General features: G+C 42.6%; 1 non-coding gene across 1 annotated transcript; it reads right to left on the reverse strand.

The window, feature by feature from the left end:
- Positions 1 to 7,811: 7,811 nt before the first annotated feature.
- On the reverse strand, positions 7,812 to 7,918 carry LOC141619990 (small nucleolar RNA R71). The gene has a single exon (XR_012531857.1). It is a non-coding gene; the product is annotated as a small nucleolar RNA R71 (small nucleolar RNA).
- Between the last annotated feature and the right edge of the window lie 16,009 nt (positions 7,919 to 23,927).

A 23,927-nucleotide genomic window follows, 5' to 3' on the forward strand; every position in this document is an offset into this window, starting at 1 on the left:
TTGTATTTGGCTGATTGATTTTGTTTTTTGTAGGGATTGGATGTTGGGTTGGCTACTACTTGTCAGCTCAGGGATGCCCAGCCCAGGGTTTCTAGCTTGGAAGAAAAACTGGATAAGTTTAACCGTGACCTGCACACATCCAGGAGTAATGAAGTAGTACTTCAATCCCAGCTGGGGACAGCTAGAGAGGCATCCAGGGCTGTTATAGTTTGTGAGGTGGCTGCAAAAAATGCTGAGAAGGTTGTCAGGCAAGAGTTGGAGGCTGAGAAGCAGGCAATGCAGGATCAGTTGAGAAAGAATGAAGAACTTGCTGCTGAAAAGGAATTAGTGGAGGCGCGGCTGGCTGATGCCGCTCAGTACTTCTTTGGGAAAGGCCGGGTTGATGCTATGAGGGATCCGGAATCTGACCGGGCTAATTGGGATCCGGACCGGGATGAGACAGCACTGGACGCTCAGTATCCTGACTTGGCCAATATGGGTCAAGAAGAAGAAGTGGATTCTCCTCCTTCCAAGGCAAAATCTGATGACCTGGAAATGGTGGATGGTTGTGAGTCGGTTACTGGCTCAAAAATAACTTAGATTTATGTTTTTCTTCTAGGTTTTGGTCTATCCAGGGGGTATGTCCCTGGAATGAATATTTAGGTATTTTTTGGCCCATCCAAGGGGGATGTCCCTGGAATGGATAATTATTAGGTGTGTGGTAAGGCCAATTATTTTGGATGAATAAATATTTGGTCTTTGTTTGTTTCTTTTTGTGTTTTGACAAGGTACTTTTGTAGTGTTGGATGTGTACTGGATCTGACCAGTTATTTGACTGGATCGGGCGTTTTTTATCTTGGATCGCCGATTTATTGTGTTATGGGTGGGGTTGTTGCCTGTCTGGAGGGCTTATGTCCCCTGCCTGTCTGGAGGGCTTATGACCCATCTATGTTATACAAGTCAGGAAAAAGTTTTCCAGATTTGTATGTTAAGTAGAACTCAATATTTTAAGGCCTGTTTTGCAACTGAAATTTGGATATCAGTTGGATATTGGTGGGGGTGGCCCCCAATCTTTAAGATTTGTTTTAAATAAAATGCAGTATGTAAAACAAGTATTGAAGATTCTACTTGGTAAAAGTAAATATGAGAACATAGATAAGTACTTGGGCACATAATTTGAAGAAATCATATACGGCATTTATTCATATAATGGCAAGTATCATACATTTAGTTTCACATCGGTCGGGTAAAAAATGTGAACACGAAAATTATACTGGGCTGGGAGATATATTCTATATGTGAAATAATTTTAGGTGTGCAATATTCCAAGCTCTTGGGATCATTTCGCCGTCCAGGGTTTGTAATCTATAAGCTCTCTGGCCGACTATTGAGTCAATCAGGTAGGGACCTTCCCAGGTTGGGGCCAATTTGCCGGCATTCTTTTCTTTTGTGTTTTGGAAGACTTTCATGAGGACAAGGTCTCCTACCCTGGCTTTGACAGTCTTGTTGTAGCTTTTCGCAACTCTTTATTGATATGCTGCCAATCTAATGCTGGCTGCATCTCTTAGCTCTTCTGTTAAGTCCAGGCTGTCCTCCATTAGGGGTGTATTGCTTGTTATTGTGTTTAGGCTGCATCTGGCCGATGGAATGTCTACCTCAGCCGGGATTACTGCTTCACATCCATAGACCAAGGAGTAGGGGGTTTGGCCTGTGGATGTTTTAGGCGTGGTTGTCGGCCCCGGAGGACCAAGGGGAGCTCTTCACCCATCCGCCTTTCCTTCTTTCTAGCTTCTTCTTGATGCAGTGATTACTACTTTATTCTTGGATTCGCGCCTGACCGTTAGCTTTTGGATATCCTGGTGTGGATGTTACCAGATTGATGTTCCATTGAGCACGAGAAAAGGCTTGTTCTTTTTCCCACGAATTGCGTGCCATTGTCGCATACTATTTCAGAGGGGATGCCATATCTACATATGATGTTGTGTTTGATGAATGCTATGACATCCTTCTCCTTGACTTGCCTGTATGAATCAGCTTCTATCCACTTGGAGAAGTAATCAATCATTGCTAGCATGAAAACCTTTTGTCCGGGTGCTTGGGGTAGTTTCCCTACTATGTCCATGCCCCACTTCATAAATGGCGAGGGTGCGGATATGGAATGTAGTTCCTCAGATGGCTGATGGATATATGGTCCGTGAATCTGACAAGCTTTACATTTAGAGCTAAATTCCAGGCAATCGGCTCTCAAGGTGGCCTAATAGTAACCTGTTCTGAGTACTTTGCTTACCAGGCTTCTTCCACCTTTATTATTTCCACAGTATCCTTCATGGATTTCTGATAATATCTGCTCAGCTTCTTGTGGTTCCAGGCATCTGAGGTACGGCCCAGCCTGCGATTTCTTAAAAAGCACGTTGTCAATAATAGTATATGAAGCAGCTTTTATTTTTAGTGCTCTGGCATCTTGCTTATTTAGGGGAAGGATTCCCTGTTGTAGCCAGTCATAGTAGGGTTTTGTCCAAGAATTGGCAACATAAATTGGGAAACTTTCATCTTGTTTATTTATTGCAGGTTCTAGTAAATATACGATGGGTATTTTGTCGAAGTCTAGAGGACTGAAGTTGGATCCTAGCCCGACTAGAGCATCGGCCTGGGTATTCAAGTCCCTGGGAATTTGGTCAATATTAAAATTGCGGAATTTTGCTTTTAAAATTTTAACAACATCCAAATAAAGCATCATTTTTGAGTCGTTTGCAGTATATATCCCATTTACTTGGTTGGAAATAAGAAGGGAATCAGTACGTACCTTTAGGTTTTGCACACCAAGGTCAATACATACCTTTAATCCGGCTATTAGGGCTTCATATTCTGCCTCATTGTTGGTAGCCTCAAATGCACAACTTATAGCCTGTACTATCTTATCCCCCTGTGGCGATTTTAGTACTACCCCCAGGCCTGTGCCCCTCATGTTGGCTGCACCATCGACAAATAGGGTCCATTCTAGGTCTGTTTGGTCGCTGGTCAGTTTATTCACTTCTTTTATTAGGTCGGGTTCTAGGGTCGGACTAAAATCAGCCACAAAGTCTGCTAGTGCTTGTGACTTAATTGCTGTCCTTGGTTCAAATGTTATATTGTATGTGCTTATTTGGGTGACCATTTGCACATTCGTCCAGGACAATTACGGCTTCCTAAGTACGGACTTGATAGGAAAACTGGTTCGACTATTATAGGGTGGCTTTCAAAGTATGGTCTTAATTTTGTGCAACTCATAATTAAAGCTAAAACATATTTTTAAGCAGGCCATACCGATCTCTCGCATCCGTAGGCTCTTACTTACATAATAGACAGTCTTTGTTGTCCGTCGCTTCTTTGACCAAGACCGCACCGACAAAGAGTTTGTGGATCGACAGGTATCTGTCGGGGTTCATCTTTGACTGGTTTTGCCGCAAGGGAGGAGAGGATAGATATATTTTTAGGTCTTCAAAGGCGGCTGATGATCGGGGTCCATTGAAAGTCCTTGTTCTTCCTTAGCGAGGTTATAGAATGATTTGCACCTCTCTCGATGATCTTGAAATGAACTGTTCGGGGCCGCTATTCTTCCGATCGGCTTTTGTATGTCTTTGACCGTCTTTGGTGGTTCTAGCTCCAGGATAGCTTTGATCATTGGTGGCTTCTATTCCTCTTTTTGTCACCATATAGCCCAGGAATTTGCCCTTTGAGACTCGAAGTGGCATTTTTGTGGGTTGAGCTTCATATTGAATTTCTCCAGTATTTGAAAGGCTACTTCCAAGTCTTTGACGTGGTCTTCTGCCTTTTTTTGACTTGACTACCATTTCATCTATGTAGACTTCCATGGTGTCTCCTATTTGGTCTTTGAACATCATGTTGACTAGCCTTTGGTAGGTTGCACCTGCATTCTTTAATCCAAAGGGCATAGCAAAGATAACAATATATACCTCTTTCGTAATGAAAGTCGTGCTTTCCGATCTGCAGGTGCATCTTTATTTGATTGAATCCGCTGGAGGCATCCATGAATGTTAACATTTCGTGGCCGGCAGTGGCATCTACCATTGCATCAATGTGTGGCAGGGGAAATGGATCTTTTGGGCAGGCTTTGTTTAGGTCGGTGTAGTCTACACAGACTCTCCATTTGCCATTTTTCTTTTGGACGACTACTACGTTTGCAAGCCAGTCAGGGTACATTACTTCCCTGATCATTCCCATGTCCAGTAGCTTGTCAACTTCTTGGTTGATGATTTCATGCCTCTCTACAGCAAATTTTCTTCTCTTTTGCTGTACAGGCTTAAAGGATTTGTCAATATTTAACTTATGGGTTATAACATCAGCATCTATACCAGTCATATCAAAATGTGACCAAGCAAAACAAGACATTTTAGTTTTGAGAAAGCTGACCAGATTGGGTCTGATCGAGTCTGGTGCATCTGACCCTACAAGTACTTTCCTGTCAGGGAATTCTGGGTCCAATATGACCTCTCCTGTTTCCATCTGTGATTGCGCTACATATTCTTCCCTGACAGGTGACTTTAATTGCTATGCAAGGGACTTACCTGACTTTAAGGGTTTCAAAGCCTGAGTGTAACATTCCTGAGCCGTCCTCTGTTCTCCCCTGATGGTGGTTATCCCTCATTCTGTTGGGATTTTCACACATTGATGGTATGTTGATGGGATTGCTTTGACATTGTGGATCCATGGTCTGCCCAAGATTACATTATATGAGGATAGGCAATCCATTACTCCAAATCTTTCATATGAAGCCACGCCTTCCACATAGGTTGGCAGGCTGATTTCTCCCAGGGTGTTCTTTGTTTCTCCGCTGAATCCAACCAGGACGCTGAATTTCTTGATGATCTTTCCTTCATCTATCTTCATAGCTTTGAGGACGTCAAGCATTATCAGATTGATTGAACTGCCTCCGTCTATCAGGATTCTTGATACCTTAGCTGTGCCAATTTGCATGGTGATTACCAAGCTGTCATGGTGTAGATCGATATTCCCTGGTCCGAGTCATCAAAAGTAATAGCGGCAATGACTTGGACCTGGAAGGAGGTTGAAGTCCTGGATTCCCTGGATATTCTTTTGGCGGTACCGAGTGGTCGGACCACGATTTTCGATCCTCCATTTATGAACTTGACTTCATAGATGGGGGGAGGAGGAGGAGGATCTCAGCCGTTCCCTGAATCTCTCTTGTTTTGTCCTTCATCTTTATTCTTTGGCTGCTGGATTAAGTCTTTCAAAAAGCCTTTCTTTAGGAGATATGCCACCTGTTTCCTTAGTTGGATGCATTCTTCTGTGGTGTGCCCGATGTCCTGATGGAAGTCACACCATCTCGTTGGGTCTTTCCTGGGGTTATCAGATTTTTTAGGCCATCTGACCGTATCTCCCAGGCTTTCCAGGCGTTTGATTAATCCTGCAGTATTAATAGAGAAGTTATATTCAGGAATAGTTGGAAGGCTAGAAAAGTTACCTTTATGTTCTTGTGCCATGTTGACTTCAGATCGTTCAGGCCTGGAATAGGGTGCTGATCTGGGGTTGCCTCCTTTCTGGTAGGAGCTTTTCCTGTTAGTGTGTCCATAACCTTGCTTCCCTCCGGATGAATTGGTCCTGAAGTTGAGATCTTCCTCCAATCTGACATGTTCTAGGGCGATGGATTGAACAGTGGCAAAGGTTGGGCAGGCTTTCTTGGTTAAGTCTGCATAGATGTCATTGTCAGCGGGACTCCTTGCTCGAAGGCTTCTCTCTTTGTTTCTTCGTCACACTGGGAATGGCCACCTTTTCTTTGACAAATCTGGCCGGGAATTCTTTAAGAGATTCTTCAGGAAGTTGCTTTACCCTGAGCAGTTCTTTGGGTCTCTTGGGCATATCTCTGCTCGCTTGCGAATTGTTGATTGAAGGCATTGATCAATTTCAGAAAATTCTTGATACCTCCATTTGGGAGATTAATGAACCATTGTAATCTTTGCTCCGGTCGGGGTTGTACCAAAGCCCTTACACATGCAGACCTGTCTCCGAGTTCATTGGGTATTGAGGCACCAAAGCATCTTCGTTTGAATATGGCAACGTGATTTTGTGAATCAGAGGTCCCATCATAAGTTCTCATGGATGGAACGGTAAATTTCTTGGGGAGATCAATCTTTGCAATTTCATCTGCAAAGGGCGAGTCAACAAAGCTATCAATTTCTACTTCAGCCACAGGGTCTGGTACTCCGGGTATATTTTCTATTTTGTTGTGGAGTTTTTGGATTTCCTGAAGCATAGCCATCATTATTGCTGCTTCAGTTTTGTTTGTTTGATCATTGGAAATGGTTGGGGTACCGGATAATGTATCCTTCTCCGGGGTTCCAAAATTAGAAAAGTCAATGTTTTTGATAATGGATGAGAATGGGGTTCCTGGTTCGAATCTGGTCTTGGAGCCCGAAGCTTTGATTTTCCAATTTTTCCTCGAGCTAGACTCGATTCCTTGACCTATTGATTTGCTTCGCTTTGGTGCCTTCTCTTGGATTGTCTCCAACTCTTTGATCTTGGCCAGGGCAGCCGCTAATTGTTGTTCTGAGGTGAGTTCTACCATTTTTGTATGTGAATATTAAATGGAAGATGGTAAAAGGAATTTTTTGATTAAAGAACTAGATGCCCCACGGTGGGCGCCAATTGTTTTAGCAGGATTTTCCCTAAAAGGATCCGGCTTATTTATTACGTGATCAGGGTATCTAGTTCTATAAATTAGAAATGAAAGTATGAACGGATGACAGAAGAGAATATATTATAAATTGTGTTATTATGTTTTTAATATAGGCTAAATACAAACATGCGTACAAACTCAAATACTAGAGAGAAAACAGAGGGTAATATGTGATATATATTGATTAATAAGTAAAAAGTGGATGATCCTTTACAATTGTGTTCTCATTCTATTTATACTTCTCAAATGATAACGTTGGATGCTGTTCAACGTTCCTCTTAGCCGTTGGCAGCTACTTCCTGAAAAATAGCGCACACCTCCTATTAATCCGCTTGACTGAGTCCTCTCCAATGAACGTGGGCTTCTTCCCTTTTATACGATCAGTTATATGGGAATAAGATGCTTTTGGAATTGGACTTGGTCTTCCATGAAAATAGGGCATGATCATTTCCTTTATGTAATAGTCACATTGTCTGGTAATTCAATCTGACACCGCCCGAGAGCTCGCCAGGCTATTCTATGCTTTCCTTCAGGCTTCTCTTCCAGGATTTAGTAGCCTTCTTGCTATAATATTCTTCAACAGCTAAATAGTAGTTAGACTTGTCCGGTCTCTGGTTACCTTAATCAGCCTAATAAGGTCAGGCCAGGTTAGAGTCAGACCAGGCTAAACTGGGCCTAACAATTACTATTACCGAGTTTAGCATGAACATATATTTACATTTGCATGTGTGAACCGACTCCCCTAGACTCCTTTCATCATTTAGTTTACGTCTTTATAATTGCTAATCATCAAACCAACTAACAAACCAAACCAAACGTAATCGACCTTGATAGAAATCTCTCCATAGAATTTCATAACGCAATTCCCGTCTCCTTGTGTTCGACCCCGATTACTACATTAATTTGTGCCTAGGGTAATTATCTTTGCATAAGTATGCGATAGCCTATCAAATTCTGGCGCCGTTGCCGGGGAGCACGATTTTATTGCGTTTTGATTTGTCGATTTTTATCTTGTCTTAAGGAACACAAGGCGAAGCTTTGGATCAATAGCCTTGACCGCACCGCTATGGGAATCACAAATTGGGAGACATTGGCTCTTGAGTTCTATCAAAAGTTTTTTCCACCGGAGAAAACTCAAACTTTGAGGAGCCAAATCACCGGATTCCGTCAACAAGCTCTTGAGAGCTTATATGAGGCTTGGGAGAGGTACAAAGACTTTCAAAGACAATGGCCATATTATGGGTTGGATGATTGGTTCCTTGCTATAACATTATACAATGGATGTTGTGCCGAGTCCCGAAGGATTCTTTATTCCGCCAACAATGGGCGGTTTGATCAAATTGACACTGATATTGCTCATGCCACGATCAAATCTATGGCAATCCATGACGCACAATATTTCAATTCCCGAAGTGTGCCACTCAAAGGTAAAGAAGAATCCTCCGACAATCCCGTCTTGTTAGCTCAAATTGCCTTACTCCAACAACAATTGGAGGAACGAGATGCTAGGGATTCTCTTCAATAACTCAATGTCGTGTCCTCTACGAGTCAAATCATTGTTTGTGATGGTTGCGGAGGTGCGGGTCATTACACCGCTCATTGACAAGCTACTATTGAGGAGGTAAATGCTTTTCAAGCTCTAAGACAAAGTTCTTATCCACCGGGTACATTTTCCAATACATATAATCCGAATTCAAGATTCCACCCGAATATGTCTTATAGAAGTAATAATGTGCTTAACCCTCAACCTCAACCCCCACCACAACAAAATGCCTATGTCCCTCAACAACAAAAGTATAATCCCCCACCGGGTTATCAAAACAACCAAGGAGGAGGTAAACAACAAAGACCACCTCAATAAAACTACCAACAAAATCAAGGGCCACCACCTCAAAATGGCCAACAAAACAACCAAGGAGGAGGTAAACTTGAGATATTGGTAATGCAAATGGCTAAGACCCAATCAGACATGTTGGCTCAACTTGAAAAGAGTGATCAATCTCACAATGCCGCAATCAAGATGCTAGAGCAACAAGTGGCTCAACTAGCCTCATCTAGCTCTTCAAGGAAGACCGGCCAACTACCACCCCAAGGTACGCAACCTCATGATACCGTTAATTCTATTTCCTTGAGAAGTGGTACAAGCTATGATAGGCCATCCATGACTTTGGATGACGAAGCGGTTGTTAAAAAGCCCAAGCTTGGGAGAAATGACAAAAAGAAGGCTAGTGAAGAGCCTCTAATTAGGGATCGTGTGCCATTTCCTCCTCGATTGTTGATGCTTAAGAGAAAGAGCAAGCTTGATTCCAAGGATGTTGAGCCCCCTATGCCCAAAGAAAGTGACGAGGTGATTGTTGAGGAAGTCTCTCCTAATGCTAAAGAGGGTGTGAAAGATCATATATCCATATTAGACTCTCTAATAAAAATTAAATTATCTCATAATTTATTATTTTGATGATCTATGTAACATGCATGCAAATATAAAAGCATAAAAATGAAAGTTTAAGGAAAAACAATTTCCTTACATTGATTTTATGTTACTATTCGATTGGTATAGAACATAACTTAGAAACGTCAAAAATCCGGGTAGGTATACCATTCTTTTTCGACAATAATATTTTAAGGCGTTTACTGTTGTTTCATATGTACATGTTGGATGAAGAATGTGGTTGTAATGGATGAATTGATTGGAAAAGATGGAGTGACAATTGCATGAGAATATGAATTTCATGATTAAGAATATGTTTAGGTGACGAAATGGAGTTGTAATATTGTTGTATTAGTAACATGAGAATAGGAGTTGTAATGTATAAGTATGTTTTGTTTTACGAAAAGTTATAAAGTTAAAGCATGTGGGTAGTACATGATTGATAAGTTGAATAATATATGTGCATGATGGATGTTGTCGCTTGGCTTTTGAAGATAGTAACATGTGGTTAGGGATACTGGTTTTATGCGCATCGAGTTATTTTTTTTAATTTGTTGTTATTTAAGTTGTTTGGAAGTAAAAATCAAATAGTTATGTTGTCCGATTACAGCGAAGTTGTCTTTAAACTGTTATAACTTGAGATGTATATATGATTTTGATGTGATTCCAATTGGAGGTGATATCTTATTCTTTTTCGATTCTAAATATAGGTCACACGCCCAAAATGATCAAGAAACGAGTGAGATATGACCATTTTACAAAAATTGGACAGTGTTGAGAACTGCGCAGGGTACTCGATCGAGTGGCCCTTACTCGATCAAGTGCACCTCTTGTTACTCGATCGAGTAACCCTTACTCGATCGAGTAGCCCTGGTAATCTCTTATACGTGCTTGTGACCTTCACCTACTCGATCGAGTAGGCTGCACTCGATCTAGTGACCCTTGTTTTGGGTCATATGCTTATCTTTTGACTTCGTCGCATATTATGCTTAATTCAAAGGTGTTATTTTGCTTCTTTATGCATTGTTTTACGTATGTGTTGGTCCTGATAGATAGTGAAAAAAGAAAAGGAAGATTGGTAAGGCTTATTGAGGCATGGTGCAAGTTTTGTGAGACGTGGTGATTGGTATAATTGCGAATTTGAGTAATGTAAAGGTAAGTGTATATGAGCAAGGAGTGATGTAAGTTTATGGAACGTGAGAATGAAAATATTGAAATGAGGGATGCAAATAGTGGAAAATATGGATGTGTAGGGATTTATGGAGGGAGATGGTTAGGATTGTGTTGATTACGGTTATAATTGATGGAAGGTCGTTTTACCGGAGGATACCCCAAGGTGCATTTGGATGGATTTAGCTTCATTTTGTACTCCTTTAGGGTGTTGAATGTTTATGCCATGTGGCGCATGTGATCTGTAGCTTTCTCTGATTTCACCACCATGACATCGATATATACCTCCATAGTTCTCCCTATCTGCTCTTTAAACATGCGGTTGACCAGTCTCTGATATGTGGAACCTGCATTCTTCAGGTCGAATGGCATGACGTTGTAACAATATATTCCTCTTTCGGACATGAATGCTGTTTTCTCTTGATCTGCCGGATCCATCTTGATTTGATTATAACTACTCCAAGCGTCCAGGAATGTCAGCATTTCATGTCCAGCTATCGCATCCAGCATTGCATCAATATGAGGTAGCGGGAAGGGATCTTTAGGGCATGCCTTATTGAGATCAGTGAAGTCCACGCATACTCTCCATTTTCCATTCTTCTTAGGCACCACTACCACGTTGGATAGCCACTCTGGATATTTTACTTCTCTTATCTTCTTTCACGCTGAAAGGTGTCTACTTCTCGATTAATCACCTTATTCCTTTCACCGCAAACTTTCTTCGCCTCTCTTTGGATGGGTTTGCACTTCGGGTCCACGCCGAGTTTATGTGTTATGATGGATGGGTCTATTCCTATCATGTCGTCATGTGACCATGCAAAGCAATCCATGTTAGCCTGCAAAAATTCGATTAATTTTTGCCTCGGGCCTCCTGTGCATCCGGCTCATTAGCAGATCCTCTCTCGGGTGCGGCTTGTCCAGGTTGATCCGGTCTAGTTCCTCCACCTGGGGCTCGATGTACTCGTCCGGACAGTCGCTTCGTAGAATTGCTATCTTTGGAGGATGGCGGTGCATTTTAGTGCTTTCTTGTAGCAGCCTCTAGCTTCCTCCTGGTCTCCTCGTATTGTTTCTACCCCTCATGGAGTGGGGAATTTTATGCAATGATGATATGTTGAGGGTACTGCTTTCATTTTGTGCAGTCACAGTCTTCCCAGGATGACGTTGTAGGTGAAAGGTCCGTTTATGACCAGGTACCTGATCTGCTTGTTGACCCCTCCCACATAGGTTGGGATGACTATCTCGCCCAATGAGTTAGCTGTCTCCCCACTGAATCCTACCAGCGGGATGGTCTTCTTCTGCAAATCCTTCTCACTAAACCCCATATTTTATATGGTCTTAAGCATGATCAGGTTAACTGAGCTGCCTGTATCCACCAGGACCTTTCTGACTGTACAGTTAGCCATTGACATTGTGATAATGAGTGCATCGTGATGTTCCTATTCGTCACATATATCCCCTTCATCGAAGGCAACAGCAGGTAGATCACTGGGAGAAATTCTGCAAGAATTTGCTGGCCTATCTCCCTTAGTCTCAGTGGCGTGCCTTTTAGCTGCTGAGTACGTCAATCCACTTAGATCTGAGCCGCCTGTTATCACGTTTATTATCTTGGTGCATGTGGGCGGATTTGCAGGTTTCGCAGAGCCTACCTTATCCTGCTGCTTGCCCCCACGTGGTAATAGGTGGCTCAGTTCTCCTTGTTCGTACAGACGCTTGATCTCCCTTCGTAGTGTGTAGCAATCTTTAGTGTTATGCCCAATGTCACGATGGAATTCACACTTCTTCTTGTTATCTTTTCGCCATATCTGTCCTTCTACTGGTGGCTTGGGCCACCTTACCCCATCTCCCATCTCCCTGAGTGCTTTCAGGATTCTTTCGATGCCCGTGGTGAATCCGTACTCTGCCAGAGTAGGGAGTTGCTGATTTTCTTCGATCCTGTTAACTCCCCTTCCATATGGCCTATACCTTTCGTCCTTTTTAGTGGTAGATTGCTTTCTTCCTGACTTTTCTACGGTTGAGGTGTTGGAGACGCTTGGCGTACTAGGAAGGCAGGCTCTGGCTAGAATGTCTTCCTCTAATCTGATTGCGGCAGCTGCCTTTTCTTGTACCGCTTCAAAGCTATGACAAGGGTGCATAGTTAGCTGCTTGTACAGGTCGGAGTCATGGTGGAGGCCCCTCCTGAAAGCTTCTACTGCTGTTGAAACATCACACTCCCGAACTGCCACTTTTTCATTGTTGAATCTGGTTTTGTATTCTCCAATGGTTTCTCCTGCTCCCTGGACGATTCTGTATAGGTCTCCTACATGCTTTTGTGGCTTCCGGCTGCTTGCAAACTGCTGGGTGAATGCATTTACCAATTCAGCAAATATGGAGATCGACCTTATGGGCAGGCTTACAAACCATCGAAGTGCTGGCCCCGTCAATGTGGATCCAAACCCCTTGCACATGCAAGCCTCCTTTACTTGCCCTACCACTGTCATTGTCATCATTTTCTGCTTGTACTGGCTTATATGGTCAAAGGGATCTGCCGTGCCATCAAAAAGAGGCATGTTAGGACTTGTGAATCCCTTTGGCATGGCTGTGACGGATATGGTGTCAACAAATGGTGAGTCGGCATAACTGTCAGGTGCCGCTTTCTCAAGTGAAGGTGGCAATCCTGGGACCCTGCTTAGCATCTCCCTTAACTCCAAGTATTGCTGATTCGTTATGCTCCCTGAATCTAGAGTCCGCCTGTCAGCTGTTTGCTCATTCAATGTGCCGCCTCCTAGTCCAATCTCTTGAAGGCTCTGATGTGTCCCGGCAGCTAGGGGAGTTAAGGTCACTAGTGTTCCCTGCTGCCAGTTCACCTGCGGATTGGCTGTGGACCCTACTCCAGGTGTCTGGCCAGTTGCTGCAAAATTATCAACATGGATGCTACCTGATCGTGCTTCCGTATGGCTGGTAGGCGGCCAGTTGTCTGGTGTGAGGTATCCCAGCCCTCGCGGAGTTATTCTTTGATCCGACGATACTGCAGCTAGATCCAGCCTTGTTACCAGTTCTGCTGGTATCTGTCGAAGCAGATTCCTGCTGCCTGATGCCCCCTGTGTTAGATCCACTACTGGAGCTCTTCCTTCACATGCCTTGCTTGCTGATGTGACAGATTGCTGCTTCAGAATGTCTATCGTGTGCCCGAGCTCTCTGTCTCTTTTCCTTGCTTGACTTGACTTTCTCCGGTCTTCTCTCATGTTTTCCATGGCCTTCTGAAGATTCTCTATGCCAGCGAGCAAGATTTGCGTTGGACTGGGTGGTGGGGTGAGGCCTGAGCTTGTTGTTCCTTTATCTGATCTGGCCCGGGTTGCGGCAGCAGGGGTTTTGGGAGGCAAAGAAGTTTTTGCCGTGGGTATGATTCTTGAGGTGTGGCTAGGAGCCTGAGTTGACACCGTTGATGCCGGGTTTTGAGTAGAGTTTGGTGGCAACGACGGTTGACTACTCCCTGACACGGCTTCTGATACTTGCTTATCCATGGTGTACTTAGATTATCAACGATTGACGACCACAATGCCCCACGGTGGGCGCCAAACTGTTTAGGTGATTTTTACGAAGTTAATTGTATTAGGTCAATGCGGTCTTACTCGTTGGTTGCTTGTTTGATCGTTTGTATTTGATTTTTAGATAAGGAAATAAAGTACGGAATGTAAATTGACACATAAGATTTGGTGACGCGGAAAACCCAATGTGGGAACAACCGCGGGAGGGACGGTACCCTGCCAAATATTGCACTAGCTTTTAATGAGAGGATGAATACAATTCATGCGTAATGTAAATCTTGCTAGCACGAAGTATTGTGTGTGTGAGATCTTGAATCCCCTTCTTCGATTGCTTCCCTTGCTATTTATAGGGTAAGAACCCTAGATGTGTCCTACCATGATTATGGAAAGGAGTATAATTTCCATAATAACTCTTTCCATAACACGTTGTCTCCCTCCATTCTCCCTGATCTCCCTGACTTCTCCCTGGGTCTTTTCCTAAACACGGACGCCTCTCCTAGTGGGCTTTGCCTCTCCTTTCACGTGTCCTAGCCCATTTGACCTTCTTCCATCCGTGGACTCTCCTTTCACCATGCTTCCTTTCACGGCCCATTTCTTTAACAACTTATTAAGTGGGCTTCACCCATTATACAGATTTTAGCCCAAACAGTAACTAATAATGAATGTATTAAAGAAATCAGTTTATTACCTCGATTAACTAAAGGAAGGCGAATACGATAGAGATATTTAAAGTCTCGGTGGCAGCAGCAAGGACAACACCCCTCTCGCACTCGTTCACGCAGTTGGTTTGGTTTTCTCGTGTTGAAGACGGATAATACCAGAAGAGGGTATATGGAAAAAGGTAAGGGTGTTTTATACGAGTCTCAAAACCTAGTAAGTTATACGAAGAATCTATTACTATAGTATATTATTATTATTATTATTATTATTATTATTATTATTATTATTATTATTATTATTTTACTATGAGGTATACCTTTACGTTATTTTATCACTACAAAAATAAGGAACTTCCTAATTATATATAAAATAAATAAATAAATAAATAAATAAATAAATAAAGCTACCCCACTATATGTTATGAAATACATATTGCATAGGTGTCATTCAAGTAATAATATTAACAGATGTTGCGGAAGTAATTTCCTAATAATATAAAAATATGGGGTATTACAGTGCCACAACACAACATAGACTAGTGGTGCTTGATTTTCGGGGTAAGAGAGACTTGAGGAAGAGAAAGATAATCGGTGAGGCACGAATCAAGTGGTGTAAGCTACAAGGGGAAAACCAACAAGCATTTTTGGATAAGGTTGGAAGTAGCGATATTTGGTCATATTGCAAGGAGAAAGATATTGATGCAACGTGGGATAAATTGGAGCATGTTGTAAAGGATTTGGCGAGGGAGGTGTAAGGGGAATCTAAAGGGAATAGACCATCAAGTAAGGACACATCTTGGTGGAACGAGGAGGTGAGACAAGCGATAAAGACAAAACGTGAATGCTATAAGGTTTTGGGGAAATGCATGAGTGATGAGAACTTTGAAAAGTACAAGGAGGCTAGACGAGCCGCTAAAAAGGCAGTGCGGGACGCAAGGGCTAAATTTTACCAAAAAGTGTATGCCAGGTTGGACACGAGAGAAGGAGAGAAGGATATCTATAAACTAGCTCGCATAAGAGACCGAAAGACGAGGGATATTGAGAGAGTTAGGTGTGTGAAAGATATGTACGACAAGGTTCTGGTTCAGGATAACGAAATAAAGGCTAGATGGAGCTCTTACTTTGATACTTTATTCAATCAGAAGCAAGGTTTTGGGGATGTAGAAGTAACACCAAGCATGGTTAATTGGGAATTTGTGCGTAGAATACAAAAGAGTGAAGTTAGAAAGGCATTAAGGAAGATGGGGTCCAAGAAAGCAGATGGACCGGATGGTATACCCATAGAAGTTTGGAGGTGCTTCGGGGAGAAAGGAATTGAATGGGTAAACATGCTCTTCAATAAGATTTTGAGGAGCAACAAGATGCCATTAGCTTGGAGGAGAAGCACTCTTGTCCCTTTGTACAAGAACAAAGGTGATGTTCAAGAGTGTTCCAATTATCGGGGAATTAAACTTATGAGTCATACGATGAAGTTATAGGAGCGGATAATCGAGCAAAGGCTTAGGAGATGTGTAGACATCTTGGATAACCAATTTGGATTTATGCCCGGGAGATCGACTATGAATGCGATTTTTATCATGAGACAGTTGAAGGAACACCATCGGGACAAGAAGAAGGACTTGTATATGGTTTTTATTGACTTGGAAAAGGCATATCATAGGGTACCAAGCGAAGTTCTTTGTGTGGACATGGGCCACGGGGGCGCTTGGGAAACAAGCGTTTGCATTTGTGGAGTCGCCACCAAATTATTGTGGGAAATTGGAAACCGTTCGAATACCTCGTGCCATGTCAAGACACAAAGTAGTGACATGAACACCAAGAACTCGTTACCCTTAGCATTCTATGTCTAGAATGACTCTCGTGGATGCCAATGAACACGGATGTTCACAGAGATCTGGAGTAAGGGGTGAGGGTACATATTAGGAAGTTCTTTTGATCGAACACCTAATCCCGTCCGCCTCGATAGCGGCCTCTACTAATGATTAGGGAAATTATCTATACTCGATATATTGTCGATTATATGCATGCAATGCAACATCCATTAGATTAATCCTAGCATGTGAGAATTAACTAAGTCGGTGAAACATGTAGTTTTAGCATACAATTAATGTCAAAGTCGGGATTTAAGTTCAATTACATGTGAAAGCATACAAGCAATAAAAAGAAATACAATGATAAAATAAAAAATACAATAAAGAAAATATTACAATAATTACATCGGGTTCAATGATTTATGTCGAAAATACATCTAAAACGGATGGTTTGAGAAAGAAAGAATAAAGGAATGAATTAACGAACAAGAATTAGGGTGATAATATGAGTAATAGTTAATTAATACGTAATTAATAACTAGGTCAAGGCAAAACAGGAGTTCAAAGACAGAAATCAACCAGGAACCGGCGCAGCAGAGCTGCGTCCCTTGGAAGAGGCGCAACACTTGCTGCGTCCGTTCCTTGGCTCAGTTCTGGCTGTGAAGCCGGAATTGCAAGTCGTTAATATTCGTTGGTGATTTTAATGATTGATTAATAATATTTACTCGGATGAAAGTGATTAATAGATTATTTACATATGAATGAGGTGATGAAAGCAATAAACATGGATGAAAACGATTAGAACGAGTATATACGAGACTAATGAAATTAATTATGAACTAAACAAACTAAACAAATTAATTAGGTTAAATATGATGGATTAATGACGGACTAATGATAATAAACAGGTGAGAATATATCAAAGGTTGAATTCCAGAAACTCAATATGAATGAATCGAATTTCTACAACCCGGATTGACTTTAATGACGAAACCCGCAAATATTAATTATTTGGGATTTGAGTCGGGAATTTAAGAGATGAATTATATGTTAATGATGATGAACAATATGTTAAATTATTATATGAACGAAATAAGAACAAACAAAGACGAAAGAAAACAAGAGACGAAATCAACAGAGGACGAAGGAAGAAGAAAGGAAGCAGGAACTGTGGCAGCCTCACGAAGAGGCGCAGCAGGTGCTGTGTCCCTTCGAAGAGGCGCAGCAGTTGCTGCGTCCTTTCTCGACGGTTGCCCTCTGATAATCCGTAAAAAGGGTTTTAAACAAAGGGTTTTAGAAATCGGTTTTAATTGTATTTTCGACATAAATCTTACAATATGATTACAAAAAATAAACAACAATAAACAAAATAGGGATTATACACCCTCAGACTTACATGTTTGACGAAACGAGATGAACTAAGTTAACGTTTAGTGATGCTCGACTCGAATGTAGACTAAAGTGCCCTCGTAAGAGGAATTAAAACAGATTGATTAAAGTTGATTGATGTGGAGTTGGTCAAATTGGTCGGTCATGCAAAACGAGGCTGGTACTCAGAAGGATCCGAGCTTACGTGGTCGAATGTTCAAGCACGTAGACGCCAAAAAGTAAGAACGTGGTCTAGAATGCAAAGGGAGAAGAGAAGGGCGGACACTCGCGTGAGAAATATGTGAGACCGAAGGTCTCTATTTATACTAATCACACGGAGAAATTAGGGTTTTCTGAGAGACTTTGGAAGTGAATCTCGAAAAGATATGAAAAAGATACGAAAAATACGCAGAAAAGGACTTGGGAAGAGGCGCAACACCTGCTGCGTCCTTTCCCAGGTGGTTTCCTCCTGCGGAAGAAAGATTTCTGTGTTTAATTTATGGAATAACGGAATAATTTGGTTTTCCTTAATATTTTGTGTGAATATTACGGGAAATTGTTTACCAAAGATTAAAAGATTTATAAAAGATTTATAAAATATGGAATAGAAATATCCGGAACATTCCAGAACATTCCGACTCGGCATTTTAAAATGAAGACGGTTTTAGCCCCGGACTCCAAATGTACTCTAATTACTGTCAAAACGACCGTATCGGCACGTAGATGAAATTTAAGAGGTAGACATAAATGTTTGAGCGATCAGTTGACGATAAACTTACGAACTGTCACAAATCATTCCGCGTACCAAACATGCGGCCCAATCATCACCGGGTGGTTTGCGGGAGGTGCAGAAATGAGGTGTCTACAGAGCCCCCACTTTGACTGAGGCTTGAACAAGGCGAAAGTCAAAGTATAGCCATCAGGTCAATCGAAGATTACAACCTGACGACTATGGCGACGCGAGGCGGTTCAAGGGGTCTGAACCAAGGACCTGTCGTCGGGAACATTTTAGAGTCTGTCGACTATCGGGGAGGGTCGTTTAAAGTCCATTAGACTACGTAAGGAAGCTCGCCAACCAAAAGAAGATACCATACCTGAAATTCTTTGAAACTCCAGGGAAAACAAAATGCGATATTGGGAGAAGACAGCAGGACACAGTCTGGAACCGCTGGGAGAAATCTGCTTGTGTTCAGCTTCAAACAAACTTCGGAAGTATTTGGGGTCGATGTTGATCTCCATGTCTCGAGAGGAAGTGACTGTCGGTCGTGAACTCGCGCTGGAGGAACATAATCGGGAACTTATCTCCATGTCTCGAGAGGGATTGTCTATCCGTGTAATCTCGCTGGGGGAACAGAATAAAGGAACTGATCTCCATGTCTCGAGAGGGAATGTCTATCCGTGTACTCTCGCTGGGGAAACAGAATAAAGGAACTGATCTCTATGTCTCGAGAGGGAATGTCTATCCGTGTACTCTCGCTGGGGAAACAGAATAAAGGTGTGTCGAAACACCTGTCAAAGAGGGATGCTCGTTGTAACAAGCTAGGTCTTAGATAAAAAAGAGGCGATAATTTGTCGTTGGCTTAGGAGATGTGGATCCGGGCGAAGAACATACGTCAAACGGACCAAATATGTGATATAGCATTAAGGAAGAGGCGCACCAAGGATGGGCCCACAAAATAACGAACTCATAACGAATTTTTGAAAACTCGTATGGAGGGAAGCTGAGGAAGAGGGGCAGCAAGAGCTGCGTCCCTTGGAAGAGGCACAACACCTGCTGCGTCTTTTCCTGGGTGTGGCAATTCTGCGTAAAAACCCGATGAAACAGGGGTTTCATTTCATTATTTCGAAACATAAAATCTCAATTACTCTCTCAAATTCCAACCGTTTCCGTCAAAATTTGGTCCAAAAGCTTGCATTTGCCATGACTAATCGAGGTATGTGTATCAATCTTGCATTTATCTTCCGTATTTGATCAAATGGGACTGGCAAAATTAGGGTTTTTGACCCTAATTAGTCGAAAATTTGGGGCTTTTCCCCCAAATGATTTTGCCTTGCCAATTTGGCTTTGTAAATGGCCAATTGGTAATATAAGGATCATAAACATGTACTTGTTTCGAATTTTCGTTGAGTTTTGAGCATTTGAGTGAAATTGTGACGGTTTCACAGCTAAACCGTAAATTGCTTCGAAAATAGCCTTAAGATTGCCCATTTGTGACGAAACTTGATATTTGGAATCCTTGCGTGATGGGTAAACTTCCTACCATCTCAGAATTTTGGTTTATGACGGCTTTTTCAGGACACTTTTCTGGGGCATAAACGCCGTTATAACGAAATGCTGCCGAAATTCCGACTCGAACCCATAACTAGGCTTCAATTTAGGCTTGACTTGACCCAAATTACCACATGAGCGGACGGGTTTGTGGAAAAAATTGCCAAAGATGGCGAGAAAAGAGCGATTTCGGAGCTCCGAAAACTCGAAAATCCCCTAATCAAGGCTTGTCGTCACTTGACGCGGCCTAAATTTGCTTTAATTCTGCAGGTGACGAAGCTTCTACATCTAGGAGGACTCCCATGGACGTGGACACTGCTGTTGACCCTTCTCAAGTGCTTGAGGAGGCGTTGGAGGAGGCTTTCACCGCTGCGGTGACGGCTGCTGAGGACGAGGTCCTAGAGGAGGAGGCTGCTGAGGAGGAGGAGGCCCCGAGACGGGCCAACATTGGCCGGGGTGGTCGCTAGCTGAGGGGAGCACCTGCGTGGGCTGAGACTTGGGACAGTAGGCACCTTCTTTGGGATGCGGAGGGTCACCTGTCCTACAGGACGGTGAAGAGCTTGGTAAATAGGAATTCATCACTCTTCATTCATCTTCTTTCATTTATGTTTGCCATTCCTTTTCTTCTCCATTTGAGCTAAAGATAGCTTTTGTTTCAAATCCAAATAGGAGGCTGGGAACATCAGATCGTTCTCGGGTTACACGACGATGATGGGGTGCTACGAGAGGCTGTCGGTCGAGGAGCGAGCCATGATCGAGCGAGGAGCGTTCGGCGCCTTGGTGCAGGCCTGGAGGGATATTACGAGGAGGAAGCTTCGGGCTAACCTCAGTCTCGTCCGAGCGTTCTTGGACCGGTTTTGGGACAAGACCTCCACGTTTCACATGCCTTTTTGTGAGGTGGGGGTCATGTCGGAGGACTACGGCATGATTTATGGTCTGCCGTGTGGGACTGAGGGGGTGGAGTGGCCAGAGACGGCCATGAGGGTTGACTCGGCGGAGGCCAGGAGGCTGATCGGCTGGAACTTGGCGCCGAAGGCGGCTGCGTTACCTGGCTTGGTGCCTAGTTCTTACGTTCGAGACTACTGATGCGTGTATTTTATATAAGGTTTTTACCTCATTTTTACAAGCATTTCTGTACTTTTTATGTGGCATCTAGCTAAAAATATCCCCGAATATTCTACTTTGGTTCGTTTTGTGTAAATTGCAGGAATAAACCAAAGAGGAGCTAAATCGAGCCTAAACTCGTCCCATTTGCATGCATTTATGGAGAACAAGAAGTCGGAGCTTGGAATTTATCACTTTGAAGACGCGTGAGCTGGTTTCGGAAGGTGTCATAGTGTCTAACGTGCCAAAATAGCTCAACCGACTACTTTTCTAGTCGATCGAATGCTTTATATACTGAAGGTTACTCGATCGAGCAGTTCGAGTATTCAGTCGAGAAGACATTGCAAGGAGTTACTCGATCGAGTGGTTTATTTCCACTTGATCGAGGGGTTTGACGCTTAGTTGCTCGATCGAGTGGTTTATTTCCACTCGATCGAGTGATTTCGCCTGTAATAGAGTTTTTTCCGCCTATTTTCGTATGGGCTTTTATAATTAGGCTATGGATTAGGTTTTGAGGAGGATTTTCGTGTACTACTAAATACAGTAGACTGCGTAACTCTCTCCTCATTCATTTTTGACTCCATCATTTTTCCTACTGTTTCTTGGATTTTACTCTCTTTCTACCCTTTTGCTACTCGGATTCAGATTTGTGATCGGTACTATTACTCCTTTTTAATTCCTTAATCATAATTGTTGTTTTATCTCTCTTTGATTGCTTTCATCATTACCTTATTCGATCTTTGTTAGTTTTATTAATATGTTTAATTCCTATTATCTATATGTTATTGTTGTTGATTCAATAGTGATCCATAGCTAATTTCCCCTGCTAAGACTAGGGGATCCATGATTATGAAGGGATAGTGATTGAATTATTAGGTTAATGCTGGTATAGTCCTTGTTGTTAATCGCTACACTTATTTATATCTGTCTAATTGAGTCGACGCAATTAGGTATTTAAATCATAGTAAACCTTGACCTAGACCGGAAGGTTGGGAAGGGCGAGACTTGTAGCGAACATTAGGGCGCTGTAGTGAGGGCGGAAGCTAAGCTATTTGTGCTTTAGGGCGAATTGAGACCGGAAGGAGATATTCACTGCTCCTCGGACCATACTTGCATTGACCTGAGACCTAAATTACTTGACCGAATTATCATGGTGAACCATCTGTCTTAGCTACTTTCTTTATCTGCTTAATCCTTTTTCTCTGCCTTTTTCTCTTTCTCATCCTCATTAGTTTAGAACAACAACCCAATTAAAACCCCCAATTTGGTTACTGTGACAAACTTAGACAAAGCTGACATTTTCCCATCTCCCTGTGGAGATCGACCCGACTTCCCTAGCTATATTAGTTAGAGCCAGTTGGTTATTTTTGATAGGTATACGACTGCTCTGTCAAATTTTGGCGCCGTTGCCGGGGAGGTGGCGCAATTTTGTTGCTTTATTTGAGTTTGTCTTTTGTCTCAAGGGATTTATTCCTTGAGACTGATCTCATCTTTGCGAAGTTTTTGATTAGTCTTGCAGGTTATCTGTTCTATAAGAGAACATCGTCACTCCTGCTATGCTTTGTAAACTCTATCTGTCAGAATGCCGAATATAGCCAGCCATTCAGAGCCCAATGTGGATTCCCTTCCAAAAGGTTTCTTACTACCCACTACTGAGTCGGGAACCTTTGGAATCCACCCATCTTACATACAGCTGGTCGAGAGAAATCTCTTTAGTGGGGTACCTGAAGAAGATCCATGCAGGCATATAGAGCTGTTTATGGAGTATTGCTCTACCATTCCTCTTGCTGCTGGGGTGACACAGGACAAAGTGAAGGGAGTTCTTTTCCCCTTCTCTTTAGCTGATGATGCCTGGGAATGGTTGAGGGATCTTGATAGGGAGGCAGCCGGTGTAACCGACTGGAGTTCTCTTGCTTTAGCCTTTTACAGGCGATATTTACCACCGCAGCGCACTAATGCGTTGAGAGCTCAGATTTCTTCTTTTGAGCAATTGTCTACTGAAGATTTAGATGGGGCTTGGACTAGGTTCAAGAAGCTTGTCCGTTCTGTACCTCACCACTGTTTCAAGCGTTGGTTCCTTTGTACTCAGTTTTACAACGGACTATATGGAAACCAAAGATCTATTCTTGATAGTGTAGCTAAGGGGAGATTCACTAAAAATGTGGAAGATGATCAAGGGTGGTGTCTTATTGAAGAGATGGCTATCCATGTTGCGGAATATGGAAATCCTCGAGGTAGTAGGCAAGTTAATGAGTTGGTGGCAGCTGCAGTGGAAAGTCCTAGCGAAAGTCTAGGTAATGTGGAGATTACGGAAGCTATAGGTGAGAGTGCACAGGTTTGTTCAATTACTGAGCACGTGGAGATATGCGGTAGATCTGGCATGGAGGGGCATGACCCTATTGATTGTCTAGCAAGTATAGAGCGTGTCCTTAGTTATCAGAAATACAAGCAAGGGGTCCCTTTTTCTCAATTATATGAAGAAATGAAGAATGTTTCTACTTTTTCTACGCCGGCGCCGCAGCCGGCCTCTCCTTCTTCAAACGAGGAAATTGCCGAACTGAAATCCTTGATGTTGAACTTAACACAACGGTTTGGGGAGAAATGCAATATGAATGAAACCGTTATAGTGGAGTTGAGAGAACAAGTTGCGCAGTTAACACTCGCGAAAGACCAAGCCAACCATCCACCGACATGCGACCCAGTTAATGCTACGAATCTCCAAGGTGGCCTTATTCACAAGGGGCCAAAAGTACAAGAAGACGGGGTTGTGACAGCTGAAAATACCCCAGTGTAGATACCTCATTTCTGCACCCTTCGCAAACCACCTGGTGATGATTGGGCCGCATGTTTGGTACGCGGAACGATTTGTGACAGTTCGTAAGTTTATCGTCAAGTGATTGCTCAAACACTAATGTCTACCT

This window comes from Silene latifolia, chromosome 1 (genome assembly GCF_048544455.1).
Source record: "Silene latifolia isolate original U9 population chromosome 1, ASM4854445v1, whole genome shotgun sequence".
NCBI classification, from domain to species: Eukaryota; Viridiplantae; Streptophyta; class Magnoliopsida; order Caryophyllales; family Caryophyllaceae; genus Silene; species Silene latifolia.